We start from the raw sequence: 15,005 nt of genomic DNA on the forward strand, positions 1-15,005 counted from the left end.
AATAAATTTCTGATTTCTCGGCACTTACCTGCAAACCTGTGGTATCAGACAAAAGCTTAAGACCACTTATCATCATAGAAATAGAATCTATATCACCGCTGCAAAAGAGTAACATATCATCTGCAAAGTAAGGATTATTCAACTTGAGAGCTTTGCATCTTGGGTGAAACTTGAAACCAGGAAGAGTAGCAACTTGCTGGAAAATTCTAGTTCCATATTCCATATAGAGGGTGAATAAAAGAGGGGAGGGTGGGTCACCTTGTCTTAGTCCTCTTTTTGGATATATAAGAGGGCTAGGAATACCATTAATGATCAAAGAATAAGCAGGAGATGTGATACAGGTCATCACCATCTCGACAAAGTGAGTAGGAAAACCTAGATGGGTAAGCATATCCTCAATGAAGCTCCATTCAACCGTGTCGTAGGCTTTAGTTATGTCTAGCTTCATTAGACATACTTTTTGTTTCTGACTCGGCCTGTGAAGCTTGAGTAGATCTTGACAAAGAATTACATTGTGGATTATATTCCTCCCAGAAACAAACGCACCCTGGTTTGAACTAATCACATTAGGTAGGACTTTGCCAAGTTGAGAGCATATAAGTTTGGTAATGCATTTGTAGATTACAGTGCAGCAAGCTATAGGCCTGTACTCTTTCACTGAAGTTGGAATATTCACCTTGGGAATGAGAGTAACTGCAGTCACATTTATTTTCTTGAGCAACTTTTTTGATCTGAAAGCATCTTGTATTGCCTCTGAAACCTCCAAACCTATGATCTCCCAAGCATGTTGGAAAAATGCGGTATTAAAACCATCAAAACCTGGCGCCTTGTTCTTGTTGATCGATAAAAATGCTTCCTTGATGTCCTTCTGAGTGAAGCTACAATCAAGAAGAACGTGATGATAATCCTCTAGGCACCGACCCTGTTTTATAATATGATTATAAACTGTATTCCTATACTCCATCGAGGTACCAAGCAAATGATTATAAAAATCAATAAAGGTACGAGTGATAAGTTGAGGAGTATCCACCCAATTCCCATACATATCAGTCAACGCCAATATAAGGTTGTCCTTCCTTCTCCCTTTGATGTAGTTATGGAATAAGTTGGTGTTTTCATCTCCATCTCTGAGCCAACGAAGTTTCGCTTTCTGCTGTACGATAAGTTGATAATCGTTCTTACTCTTCAAGAATTTTTCAGCTGCCAATGTTTCCTGTTGCGCTAAAATAGGATCAAGAGGGGAGTGATGCATTGCTTCTTGTGCGTGTAGAAGAGATTTTTTGGCCTCTTTAAACGCAGCAACAAGGGAACACTCAGACATCCCATCCATTGCTTTGAGCAAAGGTTTTAATTGCTTCAATTTTTGAACAACTTTGAACATCCTCGTGCTCATAAAATTCTGATTCCAGGCTTGCTTGACTGTGTCTTCGAAATGCTCATGGAATACCCAATGATTATAAAACTTGAAAGGTTTGCGACCCTGTGGCATATCCACCGTTGAGAGTATCATGGGGCTATGATCAAAAATACCTTCTGGAATGAAGTTAACCACGGCTGTTGGAAAGCGAGGTCCCACATTTGGTTGCATAAGAGTCAATCAATCTTTGAAAAGGCCCTCTTGCTGCCCTCTTGCTTATTATTCCAAGTGTAAAACCTTCCCGTACTCTTGATATCATGAAGCCTGCATTGAAGCAATTCTATCATCATAATGCATGATAGCATTGAAATCACCACCAACACACCATGGCAAAGAAAGGTTAGTAGCCGTATCACAAAGAAAATTCCACAGACTCTCTTTTTTCTTTACATCATTGTGACCATAAACAAAGGTACATAAGAACTTCAATTTTGTAGCATTGACTAAAATTTCAGTGTGAATGAATTGATCAGTCAAATGCAGCAAATTAACAGAAAAAACATGGGGTCTCCAAGCAATAATTATCCTACCATTATAATGATGATTGTGATTAGTAACAAAATTCCAGTCAGGACATAAACTTAGGTAAAAATTGCCAAAGTTAGTTTTTTTTACCTTAAGTCTCAAGAAGGCTAAATAATTGGATCTTTTATTGAGAGATGAAGTCTTTAACTTTCCTCCTTTTATCCAAATCATTTAGCCCCCTTACATTCCATATGAGGATATTATCCATGCCCCGTAAGGGACTCATCCCCGCCATGAGCATGCATTGCATTGCACATTCCTCAATCTGATCAGTGCCTTCATTATCTGTTTCCTCCACGTTGTTCTTCCCAATTAACACATCAAACTTGTTAGACATAGATGTGTTTTTGTCGTTGTCTGATGCATCATATTTTTGTGGTGTTGAGGCTTTCTTTTTGACTGCAACAAATCCCTCATCAGCAGGTTGTTGTATTGGTGTCTGTTTAAGTTCTGGCTGAGATTGCTGAGTTTTAGGAATCCATCTTTTTACAGATTTACTCACTGCTCCTTTTTTGCAATCCTTCGCTCCATTCCCAAATCCCTTACATGTGTTGCAATGAATTGGTTTCCAATCATATTCAACAGATTGAGTAATAGCAGCCCCTTTTTCATTAATGAATTTAACCGTGTCGGGCAAAGGAGACTCCAATTTAGTTTCAACTAACACACGAGAAAAACTGCAGCCTATCTTTATTGAGGGTGGAATTATCTTGCTTTACAAATTTTCCCACCCCACTACTTATTTTTGTCAAGGCCTTAGTTCCCCAATACTTCAAATCTAGCCTTGGTAATTTGATCCACAAAGGTACAGTTTTGATATCATCTTTCATAACATCAATCTCAGGTGACCAAGGTTTCATAATCAAAGGTTTAGAATCAAAAAATATATGATCACCGTTACAAACCTTCAGCATATTTTCTTTGTTATGAAATCTAACTAAGTATACGCCCTTCCCAATTCCAACAATCTTATCAAGGTCATATTTTTTCCACAATCTGAATGCAAATCCCTCCATAACTTTGAAAGGAGGATTTGGACCAAGAATGTAGCATATGAATGCAGATTCCCAATAAGAAATTTCATCAGCAATATCATCAAACTCAATGGTTGGAGGTAAATTACCTATCAAAGAATGATCATCATCAATGGTAACGATCTCAGACGCCCCATTACTATTCTGATCACCAGAATTCATTATTGTACCGATCTTTAAAGAATCAATCCAATTGTTCATCTTTGAATTGATTGTTGTATTTGAAGACTGATTATCGACAATACCTTGAACAGCATTCTTGTCTATTGATGCATCCACCACAATTTGTTCTTTCCCTTTTTTATTCTTCTTTGAACTAGCCTCTCCTTCTCCATGTCCCTTAGCCTTTTGATGCCTTATTATTATTATTATTATTATTATTATTATTATTATTATTATTATTATTATTATTATTTATTATTATTATTATTATTATTATTATTATTATTATTATTTCTTTTGAAAGACTATTATTATTATTATTATTATTATTATTATTATTATTATTATTATTATTATTATTATTATAAGGGTAATTCATTTCATAATTGAGATTAAGAGCAAAATGAGGTGATTTTCTAGTAAATGCGCAAAGGATTAAGCACTATTTTGAGAAGAATGAGCGTGTCAGTATGATTGATGCAGTCAGGTTGTGTGACGGAGGGCGTGAGGGCCATGAATTCAGAAACCAAAGGGCGCCAAGCTAGCAACGTTAAAAGAGCGCTTTTGGGAGGCAGCCCAATTTTTTTCTTTACATTTTAATTTTTGTTTGCATGCATTCTAGTTTAGAAATTTGCATTTGTTTTTAGTTAAAGAAAAACTCTACAAGAAGTTGTTAGGGAGTTGAGCGACAAGCTGAGCACCCACACCCTTTTGAATACAAAAAGCTAGCCTATGAAAGATATAGGGCTTAGATTTGGTACTACTAGAGTTACTTGAAGAAAATAATGAAACCCCTGATAGCAAGTCAAGCGTGTCTTCACCTAATTCTCCGAAAGTGGAGAAAGCAAATGGGATGAATTGATAGCCATTCTCCTCACACGTTGCCGTGTATTTCTTCCTCTTTCTTTCCGCGGCATTGGTTAAAGAAGCACCAGGACCCCATGAGGCAAACTCTATACCGGAAAAAGGCGAGCTTTCGGTCACATCCACACAAGCATCTTTTCCATGAAACCAGTTAAACAGAAGAAGATCTACTGGCCTAAGGTCTTTCCCCGCCTCCAACAAAAACCCTAAAGGTGCCTCCTTGCGGACATAAACCCCAGCTTTGCAACAGATATCCACGAGCATGTCCCGAACCAAATTATGTCGGAACTTCACACCAACCTCATAAATAGTGTGATCCCCCCATGTATCCATCTTGGCGTGTTACATTTTGGACACAAGCTATCTTCTGCAAACAAGGGAATGGTAAGCCGATAACATAGAACAGACTGAAATTGACGAGAGTTCATCTTTTGGCCCAAACCATCAATGGGGATGGTTAGCAGAAAATCCTGTGCATGCGGTTCCTTAGTGGAACAAAGAATTGCTACTTGTCTTGGGGTGAGCATGTAGGTAGATGCAAGGCTATTCTCGACAATACTAAAATAAGCCCCTGCCAACTTTTTCATCATTTGGGGGGCATCGGGTTCATCATTGAGAGAAAAAGCATCAGAACCACATAAAACACGGAAGGCAGCAAGGGCCCGTTCAAAAGCGGGACCCATAGAAGAGAGATCACTATTAGCCAAGATCTTAGCTTGGAGCGAGTGGGTTTGATGACGAGAAGTAAGGAAGGCATAATTAATAACATTACTTGCTACATAGATACCAAGGACACCCATTTTAATTGGGAGGGTGGCTAGCTCCATTGTCAATCCCTAAACCTCGATCCTAAAGCCATAATTATCTTCTCCAAGGAAGCACGCAAAGCAGCATCAAACTGAACATGTGCATCCCCAAACGAATCCGAAGGACAAGTCCTTATTATTATTATTATTATTATTATTATTATTATTATTGTTGTTGTTGTTGTTGTTGTTGTTGTTGTTAATAATAAGAATTATTATTATTATTATTATTATTATTATTATTATTATTATTTTGGAAGAAGAAAATTTTCTATTAATCAGACAAAAATATATACAGGAAGACAAGTCTAGGCAGATACCACAACCTTCCAATACGTGCATCAGATTGCTAGTGAGACACCCCTTCTAGGAAGGATTTCCAAACCGCATTCTTCATGTGCATGAAAAGTTGGACAAAGGCCTCAAAAAAAGGAAACCAAAGAAGTAACCCAAAAGTGGCAGCTATACATCGTTAAAAATAGATGGTTTGATTATGATTGAACCTACATGCAAAAAATAGATGGTTGATCGATTCACTCTCTATGCCACAGAGAGCGCATGATTCGTTAGGAGTAATACCTATTCTGAAGAGCCAGTTTTTAGTTTTAAGTTTGTTGAGGAATGCAAGCCATAGTATGAATCTTTTTTTTTGTGGTTTGGGGGGGGGGGGGGGGGGGGGGAATCCTTGACCACACAAATTTCTCCCAATTTACCCGATCTTTTGGAGGCTGCAATTTTATGTATACCTCGTGTATGGCGAATCTGTTTTGCTCCATCCAATCCCATAGTTTTACCTTCATATGAAAGATTTTCTTGAAGGCCCAGCTTAATGTTATAGGAGGGTTGAAGAGTTTCCATTGGCCCCCTTTCATATACACCTCATGTGTCCACTTGACCTAGAGTGAGTCTTGTTTCATGTTGATTTGCCAAGCAATTTCGCCAACTGCAGCTAAGTTTCAGATCTCAAGGTTCCCGATACCAAGTCCCTCAAATTTTTTTGGGGTACACACATGTGTCCAGTTAACATTCCCAAGGGTGATGGTGCTTGCATCACCATGCTAAAGATAGGCGCGACAAACATTGTTGATCTCCTTTACAACTTTCTTAGGGAGAATGAACATCTGGCACCAATAACTAAAGATACTCATGAGGACCACGTTCACCAATTGGAGCCTAACTGCATAACTTAGGTATTTGGCATGCCAATTTCTAATTTTGTAGGTCATCCTATCAAAATTGTTTAGTTAATTATTTAATTAAATAATAATAATAATAATAATAATAATAATAATAATAATAATAATAATAATAATAATAATAATTGTTGAAATACACGAAGATGGTCGAATGCAACAAGAGGGGGGGTGAATTGTTGTGTATCTAACTTTATTTCGTTTTTCTTCTAATTTGCGGAATTTTAACAAACAAAATAAAGTTTAAACGTAAAAAGCAAAAGATAAAAAGGAGACAAAGATTTTACGTGGAAACCTTCTTGGCCTAATAAGAAGGAAAAACCACGACCCCCCGGATTTCAAAATTCTCACTAAGTTTTAGGCAATTAAATACAATTACATAAAACAGTTTGCTTCACTTGAAGCTTCTCTACTCTAGGCCTAATTCTCTTTCTCTATTCTCCCTTTCTCTTTCTCTATTCTCACGATTCTCTTTTCTATACCCTTAGACTTCTCATGAGTCTAATTACAACAAAAACACTCAATTACCCTTACAAGGCCAATTCTTAAGAAGATTAAAATTAACTAGTTGCTCAAGAAAAATATAATGAATTAATTGGCATTAAAATAACTTTGAATATTTTTCTTAATTGATCTCCCTTAATGGACACTCTAAATGCCTACTTCGCTTGAGCGTATCATCCCTCGTTTATAAAGGGAACAGCCATCAGTGCACTCAACCCACGATTTCCATGTAGTGCACTCACCCCATGACTTCCATTTACTTACTTGCTCCCAAAGAAATTTGGGAAGTTATTGAAAGTAGAGGTGGAAAATGACTGCGGTTCTCTTGTACGGTTAATAGTACATAAGTCACTAGGAAGATCCTAATTTATAGGAGACTTGTTCAAAGTAGAGAATAAATCTCTTGGATGTCCAAATTTATAGGAGACTAATTCAAAGTGAGGAATAAGTCTTCTCCATATTTTTAGGCGTTTAAAAAAAACTTTTTGCCAATTAATAAATTAATTAAATTAAGCAACTAATTAAACTTTTAACCTTTTACATTAACCGAAAACAGAAAACGTAATTTTTGTAACTTCCAGTCAATGTCTTCTTCAGACCTGTATCGTGGGGAACAGCGCACTGTCTCCATCTACAACTTTCGTCAGGACTTTAACTCTAGGAACAGTAAACTGACTTTTAAAGCAATTGTCCAACTTCTTGGATATTTGAGACATGTACAACTTCCACGAACCAAGTCATAGGCTTCATCAACGATTAACACAATCGGATTTTTACCTACAAAACAATCTCTAAAATATGTTTGTTTATTTAAAAGTGAAGTCATCATCAAAACCTTAAGAGCCAACAATAATAATAATAATAATAATAAAATTATTATTAATTTAATTTAATTAATTAATTAAAAAATATTAATATTAATTAGTTACTAATTACTTAACCAATAACATATTTATATATACATAAATAATAATTCTAATAAAAATAATATTGATTAAAAAATATTAATATTAATTAATTAATAACTTAATTAACTAAATAATAATAAAAAATGAACAAATATATTATAATTCAAATAATATATATATATATATATATATATATATATATATATATATATATATTTATATATATATATATATATATATATATATATATATATATATATATATATATATATATATATATATATATATATATATATACACACACACACACACACATATATATATATATATATATATATATATATATATATATATATATATATATATATATATATATATATATATATATATATATATATATATATGTATATATATATATATATATGTATATATATATATATATATGTATATATATATATATATATATATATATATATATATATATATATGTATATATATATATATATATATATATATGTATATATATATATATATATGTATATATATATATATATATATATATATATATATATATATATGTATATATATATATATATGTATATATATATATTTATATATATGTATATATATATATATATGTATATATATATATATATATATATATATATATATATATATATGTATATATATATATATATATATATATATATATATATATATATGTATATATATATATATATGTATATATATATATTTATATATATATATATATATATATATATGTCTATATATATATTTATATATATATATATATATATATATATATATATATATATATATATATATATATATATATATATATATATATATATATATATATATATATATATATATATATATATATATATATATATATATATATATATATATATATATATATATATATATATATATATATATATATATATATATATATATATATATATATATATATATATATATATATATATATATATATGCCACGTCTCAACATAATCTTGCAAGCCAAGGAAGCTTCATCCGACAATATAGTTATTTTGATTCATCTGGACCAATCTTCAAAACTTTGAGCCTTAATTCAAACTGACGCTCCACTAAAGACTTATGCATGCACGTCTTTGATTGCTATTTTTAGCTATTTTGAACTCTTGATGTGCTGCCACGTTAATACTCATACAGGGTATTTGAATTCAATAATTCAAATAATAAAACCGTGTAAATATTATTTAAATTAAATTTCTATTTTTTTAGCTTAATTTAAATACTTTTTCTATTTTTAGTTAAGATTTAAAATGTCTTCTTATTTATAGGAAAACGTATAATTAGTAAACCTTGATTTCCAAGTAAGTCATTTATTCAAATATTTAAATAACAAAACGTATAATAATACATTTAAACATTTAAACATGTAAGACTTCTTAAACACACGTTTTTATTAAAATTCAAATTCAATTATAATCTTATCCAAAGACAATTATCTTAAGTCATTTTAATTTAAACTTAATTCAATATATTTCGGACTTAAAATATGTATCAATTAATTACTTAATATTTAGTGTGATTTTGGACCAACTTAAACAACTAAATATAATTACTTAATTTATTGTTTAATTTAATAGGTGTTTTGAATTATCATCACTTAAAAGGAATTGAGTCTTTTGAGGGCTTGTAATATGAACTGTATTTTGTTTGATCGAAAGCCTTTCATCGTGAAGCCTTGGTCTTCAAACATCTTCTTTGATAAATCAAGTCTCACATCCATTCCAATTTGGGTAAAGCTCCCAAAGCTGCACTTGAAATATTGGACTGATAGTGTGTTGAAACATATAGCTGGTTAGTTAGGATTGGTGCTGAAAATTGATGAGGCAACATGCTCAAAGAGTAAAATGTCTTTTGCACAAGTTGTAGTTGAGATGAATGTTGAGGAGGGGTTTCTTGAGGAGTTTTTTTTTATTCCAATGAATTTGATGAAATCATATCACAACCTATGCAATATGACTGGATTTCAATTTGGTGTTCCAAATGTTGTCAATATGGCCATAATGTTGGGCAATGTTGTATGGGTAAACAAAAGCCTTCAAACCCACAGCTTCAGGTGGATGAGGACAGTTTTAGACCTTTTAGGAAGGGGTTTAGGAAGCCTACTGTCCTAGGCTAGGGGGTGAGCAACAGCAGGAACAACTGATAGGTAGTAGTGGTGTGATGGATTCTGATCAGCAGTAAGAGGTAGTTCATGAAACAGTGGCTGCTGTGCATACCTCTGTATCTATACATGAGTAGGAGGCTACCTCTGTGTCTGTACGTGTGCAGGAGACTGTTATTAAGGCTACCAATCATCATCAGCAGACTACCATCCATCCGTTAGTGTTCACTACAAATGGTTTTAGTGTTTTGGATGCTTCTACTGATATTGATACTCTTATTACTGAGGTTCCATCTTTTACAGCGTTGGGAGCTGATCCCATCCCAGGAAATGAATAGATTTTTGCATGGAATGTTCGGGGTATTAATAAGGTTAATAAGCAATTTGAAATTGCATCTTTTGTTCACCATCATAATATTAACTATTTTGGTATCCTTGAAGCTAAGGTTAAGAGAGCAGGATTGGGGGCTCTTTACCTTCGTATTTTTCCTAATTGGTGTATTACGAGTAATTTGAATTGGCATAGAGGTGGTAGAATTGTGGTAGTTTGGAAGAGTGAGGACAATATGTTGATATTCTGACTTATTCTAGTCAACTCATTCATATTACACTTCATCCTAAGAATGGGACTCAATTCTATTGTAGTTTTGTTTATGGATTTAGTGATAGGAAGGAGAGATTCGACCTCTTCCATCAGCTGCATGATATTAGTAAAACTTTGACTACTCCTTGGCTTATTATGGGAGATTTTAATAATGTTGCTAATCTCAATGAAAAGCATGGTCTCCCGGTTCGACTTCATGAAATTTAACCTATATGGGAATGTATGGCAAACTGTGATGTCCATGATCTTCACTACAATGGGTGTTTCTATACTTGGAATAATAAGCAGGTGGGTGATAGGAGAATCATGAGCAAGATTGATCGAGTACATGGTAATGTTCAATGGGAGGAGGCTTTTCCTAATGCTATTGTGTCCTTCCTTCCAGGGGGAGCTTATGATCACTCTCCCATGTTAATTCAATTTACTAAGTAGTATATGGGAATAAACCGTTTAGATTTTTCAATGTATGGTTTAAAAGGGATGATTTTTTGGAAGTCATCCAGCATGTTTGGGATACTCCTATTCAAGGATGTTGTAGCTTTCAAATATCTCAAAAATTAAAGATCCTTAAAAATAGGCTTAAAGACAAATATGGGAGAGACCAACTTCAGATAGATATTGCCAAAGCTAAAGAGGATTTGCTCCACTTACAAAGTAGGATGCATGATTACCCTGAGCTCACTGAGCTAGCTGCCAAGGAGTGAGAACTCAATAAACACTTGCGATGGTTACAAGCTAATTTTGAGGGTTCTCTGCGACAAAAGGCTAAACTTCAATGGCTCAAATTGGGGGATGACAATACAACTTTCTTTCATTGTAATATTAATCATCGTGTTCGAAGCAACAAAATTAATTTATTGCATATGAATGGAGAGGACATTTATGATCCTGATAGGATTCAGGCTACTTTTTTTATCACTTCTCGAATATCTTTTCTACAGTTCCTCAGTCTAGAATGTCAGTGAACATTAACATTGCTCATAATGGTCCAATTTTATCTACCCAGCAAGGTAAACTTTTGGATCTCACTTTTTCTGATGACGAGATAAAAAATGCATTGTGAAGTATTTCAGATGAGAAGGCTCCTGGTCTGGATGGTTTCAATAGCAAATTTTATAAGGCCTCTTGGAGTGTTGTTGGTAAAGACGTTATTTCAGCCATCAAGCTTTTTTTCCACACTGGTAAATGCTTAAGAGTTGGAACACAACCACTATAAATTTGATCCCTAAGGTTCAATATCCATCACATCCTAGGGATTTTAGGTTGATAGCATATTGCCATGTTCTTTATAAATTCATCTCAAAGCTGATTTATTCTAGGCTTAAATTAGTGATGGGTAACGTTATTGATCAGGCTCAAGGTGCGTTTGTGGCGGGTAGAAATATCATGCACAGTATTTTACTATGCCAAGATCTTTTGAAGCATTATACCACGAAGAATTGTGCCCCCAGTTGTCTTATGAAGATTGATCTTTGTAAGGCGTATGATACTATGAATTGGCAGTTTATCAAGGAGATGCTGGTTATTTTGAACTTCCCTCATACATTTATCAAGATCATTATGACGAGTATAACTTCAACAAGTTATGTGCTCATGCTTAATGGTACTCCTACACCTGTTTTCAGCGCAAAGAGGGGCCTTTGATAAGGAGATCCACTATCCCCTTTACTTTTAGTTATTGGCATGGAATATCTGTCCAGAATTTTGAGGAAGGCAGAAGGTACCTTTGATTTTCATCGTAGACGCAAAACTATTAAACTTTCTCACTTTTGTTTTCTAGATGATTTCATGTTGTTTTGTAAAGGAAATATTTCCTCTATTAGAGCCTTGTGTAACTGTATTCTTTTATTTTCCCAATCATCTAGATTGCAAGCTAATTCAACTAAATCAGCTATTTACACTGCTTGAGTTCCTATTGATATATGGGAGGAGATCAGGACTATATCCTAGTTTGCTTATGGTTCTCTTCCTTTCAAGTATCTTGGAGTTCCTCTTTCTTCCAAACGACTCAGCATAGTTGATTGTGAGCAAATAGCTGACAAGATGACTTGGAAGATTAGAGCTCGGAGTGCGAAGAATCTTTCTTGTGCTGCTCGCCTTCAACTAATAAATTCTGTCTTGATGGGAATCTCCACCTACTAGTGTCAGATGTTTATTCTCCCACGCCGTGTTATTAAGACTGTTAATTCCATTTGCTGCTCTTTTTTATGGTTTGGTGTTCATGATTCACAAAAACCTGGGCATGTTAACGTTTGAGACAACGCTCTTCTAACAAGGCACTACGTGAGCTGGTTATGGAACTAGCTGAGGAAAGGAGGTCAAAGTCCAAGCCGACCGCAGAGACAACTTCCTTTATGAGCAAGAGAATCTCTCAGAAGAAACCTTCTACGTACTCAGGGACTAGGGAACCTTGGAAAGTTGGTTACAAGAATTTGACAAACTGTTCAACGTGGTGCAGTACCTGGAGCACTTGAGGGTAGACCAGGCTGCATTCTACCTTCAAGAAGAGGCAGATTATTGGTGGTCGAATGCAAGAGATAGCGTGATGAGTGACCCCGATAATCTGCTAAGTTGGAAGGATTTCAAGACGATGATTCGAGAAAAGTTTTACCCACCGCATATAAGGAAGCAGAAGTTAAATGAATTTGCTAGGCTTGAGATGGGGGAGATGTCTGTGGATGAATACTATAAGAAATTCATGGAATATGTCAAATACTGCCCTGATGACGTTCCCACCGAAGAAAAGAAGATGCAAAGATTCGAATTGGGATTAGTGAATCAGGTGCAAGTTCACATTGATAGCGACAGATACACCACATTAGATGCAATGTATCAGAGAGCTGCTCAAGTCGGAAGCTTGCTTAAGATGGATAAGGGAAAAGACCCGTGACTAGTAGTGGGGCAGCCCCTAGTGGGGAAAAGAGAAGGAGAATTTCATCAACAACACAGTTACAGCAAAAGACATCGAAGCTTCAATGACCAACCCCTCGGAAATGAGAGAAATGGCAAGCCTCAGTTGAGAGGTGCCAATGATCGGAAGGTGATTAGGGATCGCCATGGCAAGGAGAGAGTCTTCTTTTGGTCCAAATGTTCCAACAATCACCTGGGGAAGGACTGCAGTGGAAATTTGGTAGAGTGCAAATATTGTGGCAAGCTACGACACCGAGAGTACGAGTGCTTTGCAAAGCATGGACATCCAGCTCAACAACATAATGGGCAACAAAGCTCCAGACCGAGGAATTTCAGAAATAACAAGGATGGGAACAACCACTGTGGTAGGAAGCTGAACCACCAGAGGGATTGGAATGGGAACCGCACATCTCAAAGTAGCTTCAAGCCTGGAAGGTTTAATGGGAACAACACCCGGAATGGCAATGGAGAAGCCAGTACGGCTGTAACTCATCCAACTATGGGGAGGTTGATAGCTATCAACAGTAAGGAGGCAGAGTCGGCGAGGGATGTGGTGACAGGTACGTTCCTTGTGAATTCTGTACCTGTTAAAGTATTGTTTGATACTGGGGCATCTGATTCTTTTGTATGCACATCAAAGATCGAGAAGTTAGGATTAACGAACCCTGAATCCACCTCTAATGTTGTAGCGATTCCATCAGGGGAGTTATTTCAGTGTACTACATTATATAGAGGAGTTCATTTAACCATAGGAGAAGTTGTTTTCCCTAGTGACTTTTATGAGCTCGACATGGATGACTTAGACATCATTCTTGGGATGGATTGGTTAGGTCTTTTCATGGCAGAGATTGAGTGTGACAATTAAGAAGTGAGGCTTGTAGGACCTAAGGGAAAAAGTGTTAAGTATAACAAGGGTACTTTGGGGTTATGGGCTAAAATGGTATCTTCCTTGAGAATGAAGAGATTGCTGAGGCAGGGATTACCTTGTTACTTGTGTCACGTTCAAAGAATCGAGGATAAGGTTGTGGCTCTTGAGACCGTTCCCGTCGTAAACGAGTTTATGGAGGTCTTCCCAGACAAAATACCGGGAATGCCACCTACTCGGGACTTTGAATTTACCATAGACTTGGTACCGGGGGCGGGACCCATATCCAAAGCACCTTATAGGATGGCACCAGCAGAGATGGAAGAATTGAGAAAGCAAATAGAAGAGTTGTTGGAGAAAGGGTACATACGATCGAGTGTTTCGCCCTGGGGGGCACCTGTGTTGTTTGTTCGCAAGAAGGATGGGAGTATGAGACTATGCATAGATTACCATGAGTTGAACAAGATTACTGTGAAGAGCAAATACCCTCTACCGAGAATTGATGACCTGTTTGACCAACTTAAGAGAGCTGGAATGTTTTCAAAGATCGACTTGAGGTCTGGCTATCATCAATTGAGAATAGCGGAGAGAGATGTACCCAAGACGGCCTTTAGGACTCGCTATGGGCATTTTGAGTTTACAGTGATGCCATTTGGGCTGACAAATGCACCAGCAGCATTCATGTGTTTGATGAATCGGATGTTTAGTGCATGCCTCGATAAGTTCGTCGTGGTCGTCATTGATGATATTTTGGTGTATTCAAAGGATGAGGGAGAGCACGAGCAACATTTGAGGCAAGTATTGCAGATACTTCGGGAGAATCAATTGTATGCCAAATTTTCTAAGTGTGAGTTTTGGCTTGAAAAAGTATCATTTTTAGGGCATTTTGTATCCAAAGAGGGAGTTACCGTGGATCCAGTTAAGATTGAGGCGGTGAGGGATTGGCCTACACCGAAAAATGTGACCGAGATTTGAAGTTTTTTGGGTTTGGCTAGTTACTATAGAAGATTTGTGAAGGATTTCTCGAAGAT

This window comes from Amaranthus tricolor, chromosome 7 (genome assembly GCF_026212465.1).
Source record: "Amaranthus tricolor cultivar Red isolate AtriRed21 chromosome 7, ASM2621246v1, whole genome shotgun sequence".
Lineage (NCBI taxonomy): Eukaryota > Viridiplantae > Streptophyta > Magnoliopsida > Caryophyllales > Amaranthaceae > Amaranthus > Amaranthus tricolor.